Source organism: Mus musculus, chromosome 17, assembly GCF_000001635.26.
Source record: "Mus musculus strain C57BL/6J chromosome 17, GRCm38.p6 C57BL/6J".
NCBI lineage: Eukaryota > Metazoa > Chordata > Mammalia > Rodentia > Muridae > Mus > Mus musculus.
The window spans coordinates 14,488,972-14,501,900 of record NC_000083.6 but is presented as its reverse complement, the minus strand read 5'-3'; positions in this window follow the sequence as shown (position 1 = coordinate 14,501,900).

The following is a 12,929-nucleotide window of genomic DNA, read 5'->3' as shown; positions in this document are numbered from 1 at the left end:
GGTGGGTAGGGAGGTAGGGGACTATGAAAGAAGTAGGGGGTAGAAGATGATGAAATATATGTTATAAAAATTAATAAAAATCCATTTTTTTAAAATCCAAGGAAACCATGATGTCCTTGAGTGAGTCTCCAAAAGTGAAGAGTTTATCAGTACTTTAAAACCTCATTTTAAAATCAAAGTTAAAATGCAAACCACCCCCAAATTGTTGAAGCAGTGGCCTGTGGTGGTAACTTAACCATCTGGCCTTGTGTATTTTCCACATTTGAAGTGTTCTACACAGCAGGCCAAGTCCAGCGCTGGAGGGGTCTGGATCTTTGTTTGCCTTGGTCTACAGAGAAGTTTGTTCCTGGAACTCAGCAGGGCTGTGGTGCTGAGGATGTGGCCTGGCTGGGCAAGACTCCTCTTCACAGCATCTGACAACAGCAGACAAGCTGGTTGCCAGCTGCTCACTCCCAGAGCTGCTCGCCCTGAGCCTTGTGGGGAGTTAGCTTTTTTAGATGCAAGACAAAGGGTCAATTGAATTTAAAAAAAAAAAAAAACCTTCAGATATTTTAAATTTTGTGCATATGAATATTTCTCCTGCATGAATATGCACTATGCTTTTACTACATGTATGTGTGTGTGCCATGTGCCTGCTGGTGCTCATGGAGGTCGGATGATGCTGTCAAGTCCCCTGGGACTGGAGTTATTGATAGCTATGAGTCACCGTGTGAGGACTAGGAATCAAACCCATGTCCTCTCCAAGAGCCACAAGTGCTTTTTAACCATGGACCCATCTCTCCAGTCCCTGCCATTGCTATTAGTTCTTAGAAAGCTTGTTCTTGGCCTTAGGAGTGTAGCTCAATGGGTAGAGTGCTTGCCTAGCAGGCAAAAGCCCCAGGTTCGATCCCCAGTGCCATACACGGTACACACATATAATCCAAGCACCTGAGGGTGTAATGAAGGAGGATCAGAAATTCAAGGTTTTCTGCTGTTACATAGTGAATTAGAGGGCAGCCTAGGATACATGAATCCTTCCATGTGTGCTCTAACCAGAGTGGTTTAATCCCTGGGAGCTCTGGGGGTACCGGTTGGTTCATATTGTTCTTATTGTTCCTCCTATGGGGCTGCAAACCCCTTCAGCTCTTTTGGTTCTTTCTTGAGCTCCTCCATTGAGGACCCTGTGCTCATCCCAATGGTTGACTGCAAGCATTCACCTCTGTATTTGTCAGGCACTGGCAGAGCCTCTCAGGAGACAGCTATATCAGACTCCTGTCAGCAAGTACTTGTTGGCATCCACAGTAGTGTCTGGGTTTGGTGTCTGTATATGGGATGGATCCCCAGGTGGGGCAGTTTCTAGATGGCCTTTCCTTCAGCTCTACGCTTTACCTCCATATTTGTTCCTTTGAGTATTTTGTTCTCCTTCTTAGAAGGATCAAAGCATCCACACTTTGGTTTTCCTTCATCTTGAGCATCATGTGGTCTGTGAGTTGTATGTTGGTTATTTGGAGTTTTGAGGCTAATATCCACTTATCAGTGAGTACTTACCATGTGTGTTCTTTTGTGTTTGGGTTACCTCACTCAGGATGATATTTTCTAATTCCATCCACTTGCTGGCGAATTTCATGAATTCATTGTTTTTTATAGCTGAATAGTACTCCATTGTGTAAATGTACCACATTTCCTGTATCTATTTCTCTGTGGAGGGGCATCTGGGCTCAATGGGAGGAGAGGCCCTTGGTTCTGTGAAGGCTTGATGCCCCAGTATAGGGAAATGCCAGGACAGGGGGGTGGGAGTGGGTGGGTTGGTGAGCAGGGGGAGGGAGGATGGGATAGGGGGTTTGGAGGGGAAACCAGGAAAGGGGCTAACATTTGAAATTTAAATAGAGAAAATATCTAATTTTTAAAAAAAGAAAAAGAAAAATGAAACAAAAAAGCCTGCATATGGATCTTTGGAAGAATGGAACAGAGAGGGAGAGAAAAGCAAGGTGTCCACTGGGCTTGGGGGTTAAGTTTGGCGCATCACAGCTCTCACCAGTGACTGGCTGCTCAGCCTTCTTGAAAAGCAGCTGGGGGATCCTAGAGACTAGAACTCACGGACTTAAAGCACCAAGGTCAACACCCAGCACAGAGCAGCCCAGCAAACAGCAGCTTCAGCCCAAGTGAGACAACTAATATGTGCAAAAATAAAGCCAGGCTGGATGGGGAGGCAGAAACGTTCTGAGGCAGAACCCCTGGGAGTTCCGGCAGCATGTGGGGATCCTGGAGGGAGAGACCTGCAGCTAGATGGCTCAGGAGTTTCCATGTTTGACCCCAGCTCCTCAGGGAAGCTTGGGCTCTTTGTCTCAGACACAAGAGGCTCGGCAGTGCTGTTGAAACAGAGTATGTACTTGTTTCAGGACCAGATCTGCTCCTGAGATTCCGTAGCATCTCTGGCGGGAGCTTCATTCACAGCTTCACAGGCAGTAGAGAAACAGAGCCTACCAGAATCTCATGTCAAACCCATCCCAAGATAACCCAAGCATGCAAAGCCCTGAAGATAGACTAGAATGACAAGTGCCTTCCCACCCCACCCCTGTACTTTCTGCCTACGGCCCTCAGGGCAAGGGCACTCTGTGTCCCTCTGTGTCCCTCTGTGTCCCTCTGTGTCCCTCTGTGTCCCTCTGTGTCCCTGTTTCCCCACACAGGCTTCCATTTCCCAATTACAACCATTGAGTCTTCCTTTGGTATGCATTGAGGCTGTGGACTCTCATGCAGGACCTTACGTGTTTACTCTCAAACATATTTTTATGTGTGCGTCCATAACGACCAAATGAAAAGCGCATGACAGAGTTGGAACTAGAAAGACAACTAACTTTAAAACCTCATCTGTGACTCCAGTGTCCCATAGCTGCATGCAGTCCTTTCCACCACAGCTTCAACATGGCGGTTTTGTTTATTTGAGTCAGGTCTCTCTGCATAGCCCTGGCTGTCCTGGAACTCACTATGTAGACCAGGCTGTCCTCAAACTCACAGAGATTCCCCCCCCCCCCCGCCTCTGTTGAGATTAAAAGCATGCACCACCACACCTGGTCCTGTGTTTGTTTCAACAACTATTCAACTGACTATTTTAACTATTCATTGAGAGATATAGACTTTGGGTCTCCTTATTTGTGGTATGTAATTTCTCTTATTTGCAAGTTTCTTATAATACAGTCTTTAAAACTATTAAATTAGCATATACTAGCTGTGCAAAGACGGCCTTCATTATGTTTCACAGACCACCATGTACTGTTGTCGGGTTGCCCTCCTTCCCCCACCCCTTACCTTGTCTTGCTCCATCCTGTTTTCTCATATCCCTCTTTCCAAATAATCTTCCCATCTACTTTCATGTCCTTTTTGTTATTGTTATTGTTATTGTTATTGTTAAATCTTAGCTGGGTATAGGAGAGAAAAACGTGAGTGTGTGTGTGTGTGTGTGTGTGTGTGTGTGTGTGTGTGTTTCCAATTCTGGCTTGTTAAGCTGAAGACGATAATTTCTTGTTCCATCTACTTTCCTGCAACTGACCCAACTTCATTTTTCATAGCTGAATAATACTCCACTGTGTATTTTCACCCACCCTCACTGATGGGCATCGGGGTATCAGTCATCCCCTCTCTTTTACTATCTCTCTCCATTCTTCTCCCTCCTTTTTGTTTTGGAGTGTGGGGCCCTTGTAGAAGATTCCCAGAGAGTTTCCCTAGCTCTTGGCCTCCTTAGCAGTGAGCTCTCTTTCTCCTGCGGCAGTCACGGAGACAGCGGTGGGTTGGGTACTTAACTCCCTCAGACTATGTTCAAGATTTTGGCCTTGCATTCATGGCAATTACAGGAATAGTTTTCTCACATTTTAGAAATTATCATCAAAGATTTCAGGCTAATTCTATTTTTATTTTCATAGTCCAAGCAGAAGGTAAAAAGCAGGTGCAGACGTTCCCCACAAAGGGCTGAAGGTGGAGTATCTCCCCTGGGCCTTGACTCGTGGGCTGTTTAATCAAGGAGAAGCTACATTCCATGCTCAGCAATTTCCTGCCCTGAGATAGAGAGGCCACCTCGTCCCCTTGGTCTGGGTCTGATTGACAAGGGCATGGTCAGGTCACTTTGCCTTAGTTTTCTTTTTTCCATCTTGTCAGTGCTTTGTTTTTGCTTTCCACGCCCACCCCATTTTACCAATGTCAAGAAGGTGCACTACAGAGGGGCCGCACCTTCCCTGGCTGCCGGTGTTCCAAGTATTCCCTGCAGCTGGCTGGAGATGCTCCAACAGAGAAAGAGAAAACGGTGTGGTCTTTGGATACCTGCACCTAGGAGGTGGGGTGCATTTACCCACCCCAATGCAGAGCCCTGGGAACCTCTCCCAGCCCTATTGCCACAAAACAACTGAAAATGGAAGTATTACCAATTATTATCAGTTCCTGAGTGGGGAATATTGATCCAGGTCACGTCTTACAGCTTAACATCTAGAACGCGGCTGCCTTTCAGGTGCCCGAAGGGGACCTGCGCACACATTTGCCTGGAATATTGACAACCACGCACGCTGAAACCAGTGCCAGAGAAGTCGAATAAATTACAGCTCCATTAATGGGCCCGTCCGCCTCAATGGATGCCAGATGTTGCACAGGTGACCTAAAGGAATGCTACAATCCCCCAGTTCCCATAAATAATGGAAGAAGCTGTCAGGCGGGGTAGGCAAACATGGAGCACACAGACGGAGCCAGCATTCCTGATGTTTTAACGCTTTGTCCACCAAAGATTCTATTTGTCTTTCGATGGAGGAAATTAACGGAATGCAAGCCAGGAATAAGTTGGGTGAATGAAGCCCTGTGGCATCGTCTGTAGAACTGGGGTGGGAAAGGCTTGGTCTCGTCGAAACCTACAAGTACGTGCCTTCGTTTCTTGGCTTTTTGTCCCGAGTCTCTGCTCAGAGGAGACCTCAGCTTTTGGACACTGAGCCCTGGATGTTACTCCTGACACACAGTGCCACTTCCTATCATGTCTTCTCTGTTGGAATGTGTCTTACTGTGTGATTCTTTAAGCTGTGACCATTTAAACAATTCCTTATTTTTGAAAATTTCAAACATAAATTAAATAAAATATGATTACATCTACCACTATATCCATTCCCCTATATCCTACCTAACATCTGCCTCCCAACCTCATGCCTTTTTAAGATTTAAAAGGCCATCAGTGTGGGGTGTGAGTCCTCCACTGGAGCGTAGAAACCTGCAGTGGACACATCCTCAAAAAAAACCGAATGAGTCTTCTTTCCTCAGAAAGTATCCACTGCCAATAACTCTAACCCATGAGAGAAAAAGAAGGAAGGGGGGAGGGAGAGGGGGGAGAGGGAGATTGAGGGAAGGGGGAGAGAGGGAGGGAGGGAGGGAGAGAGAGAGGAAAAAAACAAGCAAAATCCCAACCAACCAGCCAATCAAGAGCCCACCATGGACTAAGCACGTAGAGTTCCAGCAACAACACAGTAATGAATGGAAGAGAATCTGCAATCCTACAGAACATTCCCGAGGGCTCATCTCATTCTGTTTTCTCTGAAGATTCTTTTGGACATTGTATTGAGCTGTAATTGACATACAGCCGAGGAAACATGCCTTAATGTACAATTGTGTAAGCTTGCTTCAGAGTACTGAGCCATGGGTAACTGACATCTTGCCGGGAACCCATGGTAAAGTGTAGTTTGCTAAGTCTACACCTGCGCCCATTCATAGTTAACCATCTCCCCATCTTCGCTCTGTCCCCAGACAACTCTGCAGGCCACTCCACGTGCTCTAGAGCTGGTCTTTGGGGGCCTGAGTGGTGCTCACTTTGGCATGTACTTGTCAATATGGTTGAAGGTCAAGATACCAACTCCTTGCTTTCTTTCCATCTATCCTTTCTTCCTTCCTCTCTCTCTCTCTCTCTCTCTCTCTCTCTCTCTCTCTCTTTCTTTCTTTCCTCCTTCCTTCCTTCCTTCCTTCCTTCCCTCCTCCCTCCCTCCCTCTCTTTCTTCCCTCCCTCCTTCCTTCCCTACTTCCTTCCTTCCTTCTATACCTTTCTTCTTTCTTTCAAAAAGCCTCTGCATCTTTCTGTTCCCTCTCTTGGAGCTGGGCTTATGTTATATTTTGCTTCTCGGTGTGATAAGATCCTTATAATATGATTTTATGAAATAATCTGAGGTGTTTTTAAAAACGTTCTGCAAGAAGAAAGCAGACCCTGTCTCTCCCCATCCTGAGGTATTCACGCTCCCCTCTCCAGGCCCTCAGGGCTCCACAGCCTACTCCTGCAGCTGTTCTTGGGCCCTAGTTCTTACTGTGATATTGAGTCTCCATTTTGCTTATTTGAAGAAGTATTTCTCTCTCCTTCGTTATCTCCTGAAGTACATTTGGGCAAACATCTCATTAGGGCAGCTTTCTGCGGCACGGCTGCCTGCCTGGGGTTTGTACCCAGGGTATTCGCTAGATACTTCCCAGCGGGAAGCCAAGAATTGTGTACGGCTTCCTGTCACCACAGCAAGTAAGCACAAGCCACCACAGCCAGAATACATGGACTTCCAACCTTTCCCGTGGGGGTGGCTTAGTCCTCAAGGCACAGGCTGCTCTTCCACAGTCTAGCATAGTTGTCAGATGTCCTCCCTGGCCCTTTTAAAAAATTCGTCTAGCTCTGAGCATGGTTTTCTTCCTCTTCTGCTACCCAGTGCCTGCTGCGATGGCTGCCACCATCAGAGCTTCTTGCCACAGTCACTGCATCCTCCCCTGCAGGGTGACAAGTAGGAGAGAGAAGAGACTTCAGACAGCGGCTTAAATCCCATCCAAATCTGATGAGAACTTACATATGCACAGGACTCTCAAATCCCCTCCCTCTCAGCATGGGTCATCTTCAACACTGTCTCCTCTGCTCTCTGCAGTTTCTCTGGCCTATGGGGACCCAGAAAAATGTGAACCTTTGGCAACAGTGGTTTCTCTGAGTCCTCATCGTGTCTGTCCTAGCTAATTTTCACTTGCTCCACTTGTGAACCTTCCCTTTCTTCCATCATCCTGTGTCTCCTTCCTCGTTCCATCTAGACATGATGGGACTGGGCCACCCTAGGGTGCTGTCAGGATAAGGAGAAAGCCACCTGCTCGCTGTGCAGATGTGGTGATTAAGGCAGAGGTTACAGAAAAGGTAATGCCTGTAGAATCTCATGGATTATACCCAGAGATGGCTCTCCCTGCTTATAATTCCGTTCCCTACCTGCTCTGACACACACTCTGTAGCTTAAGCCTCAAGGCGATGCCCTTCACATGGGCTGATTGCCCATGTGAGTCAGGCTGTTTCTACCCCCACTAGGCCCCGTCTCCATTCATGAGCTTCTATGTTACAAGGGGAAAGACAGACATATTCAGAACCCCCTGCTCCAAGCTGCTCTCCAGAGACCCAAGGTCTGTGTCTCCTTGTGCAGTAAGAGTCCCTCCTTAACTTGCTATCAGCATGCCATTTGGCCTGGGATCACACAGGAATAGACACAGGACTAGTTTCCCTGCACTGTGAGAGAGGCTAAGATCCCAAGGGAACTAATGGCCAAACCAGGCCACATCGAGTGGTTCTCCTTGGGCTTGGCCAGGGTGTGAGGGAGATGGCGATGAGGTCTCTCCCTCCATCTCACAGACCGTCCATGTGTCTGAAGAAAGAACCCACTGTTGTTCAGATATGTAAGGATGCAATTTCATGCATGGCAGCTCAATAAAGCATACTTAATATAGTCAAGTCTACAAATGTAAACCAGACCTGGCCCAAGCGCAGCTTCCAGTGGAGTTTACATCCCTCCGAGCCTCTGACATTTGTAACTGTTCACGTGCTAACCCAAACCATCCACTCATTCACCTTAGTAAAAGCATATTTTGGGATTTTTATGTGCTGGGACTGGACATCAAAGAATCGTTTTTATTATAGTGTGATTGCTAGCCAAGTCTGGCTTTGGAGCAGACTGCTCAGCAGCACATGATGTAGCCAGCAGTGGGGCTGGGTTAGAAGGCAGGTAGGCTGTGCCCCTCAGTCTGGGCCACTGGCAAGATATTTGCAGGATCTGAGCATGGAATCCAGCTCCCCTGTGTTATCGTCAGCTGCTCTGCCAATCAGCTGGCCTGAGGAGCCTTGGATATAACCTGTGAGTCGCCCTGTTCTGTGAGGAAGATCCTCACTGGATCAGAATGACTGAGAACCCTCACGTTTGCATAGTCCCCCAAACACCTGCCTACTAACTCCCTCCCATCTTCTCCCATGGCTAATAGACACTGTATGGGCATCACGTGTATCCAGGGCACCACACAAGTCTGTGCTTCAATAGTGAGGTTCATAGCTCACTCTAAAGTCAGCAGCCAACTCAGAATGCATGCATTTCTGTGAGTAGATGCTGAAGACCTGGATAGAAAGGAGAGTTGGTCAGAGTAGGAGTCTCACCTTCCCGAAGACATGTGTGATGAAACAATACAAAGGAGAAACTTTCTCTTCCCACACGTGTTTGCAGAAGAGGAAATTGGCTTGAAGCAAGGCAAAATAAACAAAAAATAAAAGCAGTTTTAGTTTCACATAAGGAAAAACTTGACTGGAAATGGAAGTAAGAGCCTGGCCGGGAGGACATGTTAGCGCGTGGTGGGAGACATGCTGCGTTCACAGCTTGCTGCAGGGGTGTGAGGGGCCTGCCAAGATATAGAGGTAGAGGCTCAGGGTGGGTGGCCTGCCCGCAACATTCCCGGGAGTTTCCGGGAGACTGTGCCCACATTAGCAGCTGGTCTGCTGCCAGGCCAGAATGTCGGAGGTCAAGTACCTAGGAAGAGGCTTGGCAAGGCTGAAAGGGAAGTCTAGTCAACCTTGGGAAGGTTATAGCCAAGAGCCTTCAACATGGCACTTCTGCATACACCTGGTTGGTCTTAGGGCCGGGGGAAGCCTCCTTGGGCTGCTAAGAGCAGGTTCAGCTTCCGTATGTACTCTTACTACCCTGCCTGACCAAGAAAACATATCCTGATCTCAGTATAATGGATGGTCAGGACACACACTGCACATTTGCAACAGAAGAGACCTGTTTGCAGTTCTATTGGACATGCCTCAGGCCAGCATCCAGCATAGGACAGAAGCCTCGGAGCTGGGAACCTGCAAGGAGGTCTCTAGCAATATCTAGGTCCTGTCTGACTGTCCTGGGGTCTGTTCTCAAAGAAGTGGGTTACCTGCGGTCCTCAGACAAACAGCATGAGGAATCTCAGATATGGGATGTAGGTGGGGATGGAATGTGCCCCGCTATTTAGGAGGTAAAAGTGAGGTGCCAACACCTGGGAAGGCTCAGATCCCTCCCTTTACACACACACACACACACACACACACACACACACACGCACACGCACACGCACACGCACACGCACACGCACACACACACACTTGGCTGTATTATCTAACTTTAGCAACAATGCTAGGTTTCCTTTTTTCTTACCTAAACTGCTCCCCCACCTCCTCTACTCAGCCAGAAAAGCAGGTAGGCGAACTGCAGATCTTCATATCTCCTTCATCTCCTCTAAATCCAATCAATCCCCAGTCTCACGCTCAACTCTGTAGTTGTAGCAGACCCGCTGCTGTGCTTCGGTTCCTTTCTCACCCCCCCACCCCCACCCCCACCCCCACCGCGTGGACCACGAATATCTCCTCCAGCCTTCCTCCCCACTCATCTGTTATTCTAACCCATACCCCATTGCTTTCTCTGGGCACCCACCAGCCACGCCTGTCAGAGAAACATGTAGGCAGGTAGGTGAGATTCAGATACCCACCCCCCATATACACTGCCTGCCCCTCCCCCAGTCTCACCCTCAGCTCTTTAGTAGATCACCCGCTGTGGTCCTCCCTCCATCTCTGCCCTGATTCTCTGAGTCTCCATAGCCCAGGAACCTAGGGGAAATCGAAATAGTTCTGCTTCTGCGGTACTAAAAGAACCTAGTGATAAAATGACTACTAATGACAGTCTGCTATACTCATAGGCCAGCTCCTTGCTCAGCCATCATCAGAGAAGCTCCCTCCTGCAGGAATGGGAACAAATACAGAGACTTGAAGCCCGACATGTAGAGAGTGAGAGACCTTGGTAAAATCAGTCCTATGTGAGCTATGGCCATCTCATCTTTCCCTCCCCTCAGAGCACAGGGACCTCTGCATCCATCGACAGGACTGCCGTGCATTCACAGAGGCCTAGGGAGCATGCACAGGGCCTGCGAGGGTCTGCAGCAGATGGGACCCTAGAGCTGACAAAAGCAGACTCACACCACCATCCCTAATTCAGCAGCCGCCTCCACTTGGATAACCACTTGCAAATGAAAATTCAGCTTTCTCCAAGGGAGTTGCACTAGGCAAACAAACTACTCCTAAGGGCAGGTTGCAGGCCCAGCTGTAAATGGCTAACAGAGAACAAAGTCAGTGGCCATCTTTGGAGGTTCCTTGTCTCATAACGTCATGTTGGGGCTTTAAAAAAAATCTTAATTTTTATTTTCATTTTATTTGTATTTTCTTCTCTATTTCCCCTACCTGTCCTTTGGGTATATATTACATTATGGTTTCCAGTTTAGTGTTTATAGGGGAATTCCTGAGTGTGTGATCAGTTGGGTCTCTGTGTCATGATCTGTTTCTTGTGCCTTTTCTTGGGTTCCTTTCCTTCTGTTTAGTTTGTCCTATTCTAGTCTGTTAGTTTTCCCGTTTTATCTTACATCTTATTCTATTATTATCATTTAAAAGCCTCTCTGTTTTCTAACGAGGGACCGAAAAGAGATGGATCCAGCTGGAGAAAGTGTGGGAGGGGCAGAGGGAAACATCAGGATCTGTTAAGTGAGGAAAAACTGTATTTTCAATAATAGGAAAAAGAACACTGCCCCATAGATACTACTGTGGAAATCTTTCAGACAGAGATGAGGGATATGAAGACAGTGTGCAGAAGGAATGGGTATCCAACGGCAGCTGCTCAGACTGGAAGCCCACGTCTACCAATGGTTATGGTTATGGGCTGGTCAGAAGCTCAGCTGCTGGTGAGAGCGTTGGCTTCCCAAACTTACAAAGTCACACCGAGAAAGGCCAGGACTACCTTCAATTCTGGGTCCAGATCTGCACAGTCTGAGGGTGTAGGGAAATTTTATTCTGTTTTTTAAAATAGTGTTTTGTTTTATTATTTTATGTGTATGGGTGTTTTGCATGCATGTCTATCTGTGCACTGTGTTTATGCCTCATGTATGGGAAAGCGAGAACAGGATACCAGATCCCCTGAAAATGGAACGACAGACACTTGTGAACCACCATGTGGATGCTGGGAATCAAACCCTAAGCTAGTGCCCTTAACTACTGAGCTATCTTTCCAGCTCCATAATTGATTGGTAGCACTAGTCCTAAGCCAGCCCTTTCTTGGGGAGTATTGTTCATAGCCTTCAGGTCTATACAAATTGGGTGGAGTGTCCTGGTTGTTCTCGGGCTAAGCTCTGACAACCAGCCATGTGGCCTCACCCAGGCTAGCCAGACTGAAGCTTTGGAAGCTCCAAGCTCCCGAGTTCTGTTTCCTCCACAAATATCTCATTGTGCCTGCTCTTCAAACAAATATATTTTGTCATCACGTCAGTATGAATTGAGAGACAGTGAACTCAATCAACCTTGCTACCAAGCATATAGTTACTTCATCAGGGAGAGTTAATGAGTAGCAGCCACGGACTCTGCTCAGTTTTGCCCTTAAAAGGATATTTCTAGCTGAGAATAAAATGAATCCCATCCCCAAACTCTTCTGAGAATATTAAGCTGAAAATCATATTTTGGAACTTAAAAGCCACCAGTCACAAGGTTAAAATAAAGCGTACAGTTCACGATGTCAGAAGCAACTAGTTCTGAATGGGACAGAACTGCCAGCAACAGTGAGATGCTGCTCTGTAGGACACCGTGGGGGGGGGGGATCTGTGGAGGGGGGAGATCTAGCCCTTATCCTCGGGACAGCTGTCCATAAAGAGACCATAGGTATGTTCTGCTCAAACCCCTCCTAGGCAGCTGAGTTAGCAGGGGTGTGTGAGGTGCCTGGTCCAGGTTCAGTGCCTCGGGTCAGAAGTCCAGGAAGCCATTTCCCATCTAATGTACAGTTTTCCCCACCAGTTAGAATTATTTGGGGGAAATAACAGTGGACTCTTCACCCCCGCCCTTGTCCTTGTGGTCATCTGAGCAATCTTGTTTCCTGTGTTTCGTCCTTTGTCTTCTGAGACCGTTTTTACTCAGAATTTTTAGACTCATAGAAACTAAACTCGTGATTATTAGAAAGTTCTTAAATAAACAACTGGGAGTCAAGTTATTGATGCTGTCTGTTAGATACCAGGGATTCTCAGATGCCAGGGATGCCCAGATGCTGCTGGCCAAGAGAGGAAGAAAGGCAACAAAGACCTGTGGTTTTTTGTCTGCTGCTGCCCCACAGGCTTGAAACAATAGATCAAATCTCCAGGATTGTTGTATTTAAAGAGCTAGTTCCTAGTAGTGGGTTGGCCTAATGCTGCTTGCATTCTAATGCTAACTTGGGGCTCCAGTGACCCTGCCCCCAGTTAACTGTGATTGGTGAATAAAGATGCCAACAGCTAATAGTTGGGCAGAAGAGACATAGGAAGGGTTTGGCATGTTTGGGGGGGGGGGGGTAGAGGGGGAGAGAGAGAGAGAGAGAGAGAGAGAGAGGCAAGTGAGTAGGAGAGAGTAGGAAAGGAGAAAGGAGAGACACCATTGGTTAGCTGAATCATAAAAAATGTGGTTCATTCCATATGGGCTGGCCAATTGGAGTTAAAAGCAGCCCAGATGAAACATAATAAGTAATAACTTGGGTTATCGATAAGAAGGTTGACTCTAACAGCATGGAGGGTAGGTGGCTGCCCAGACATTGTGTTACCTAAGGCATATTTAAAATTATAAAGGCTGTGTGTGTCTTTCATGC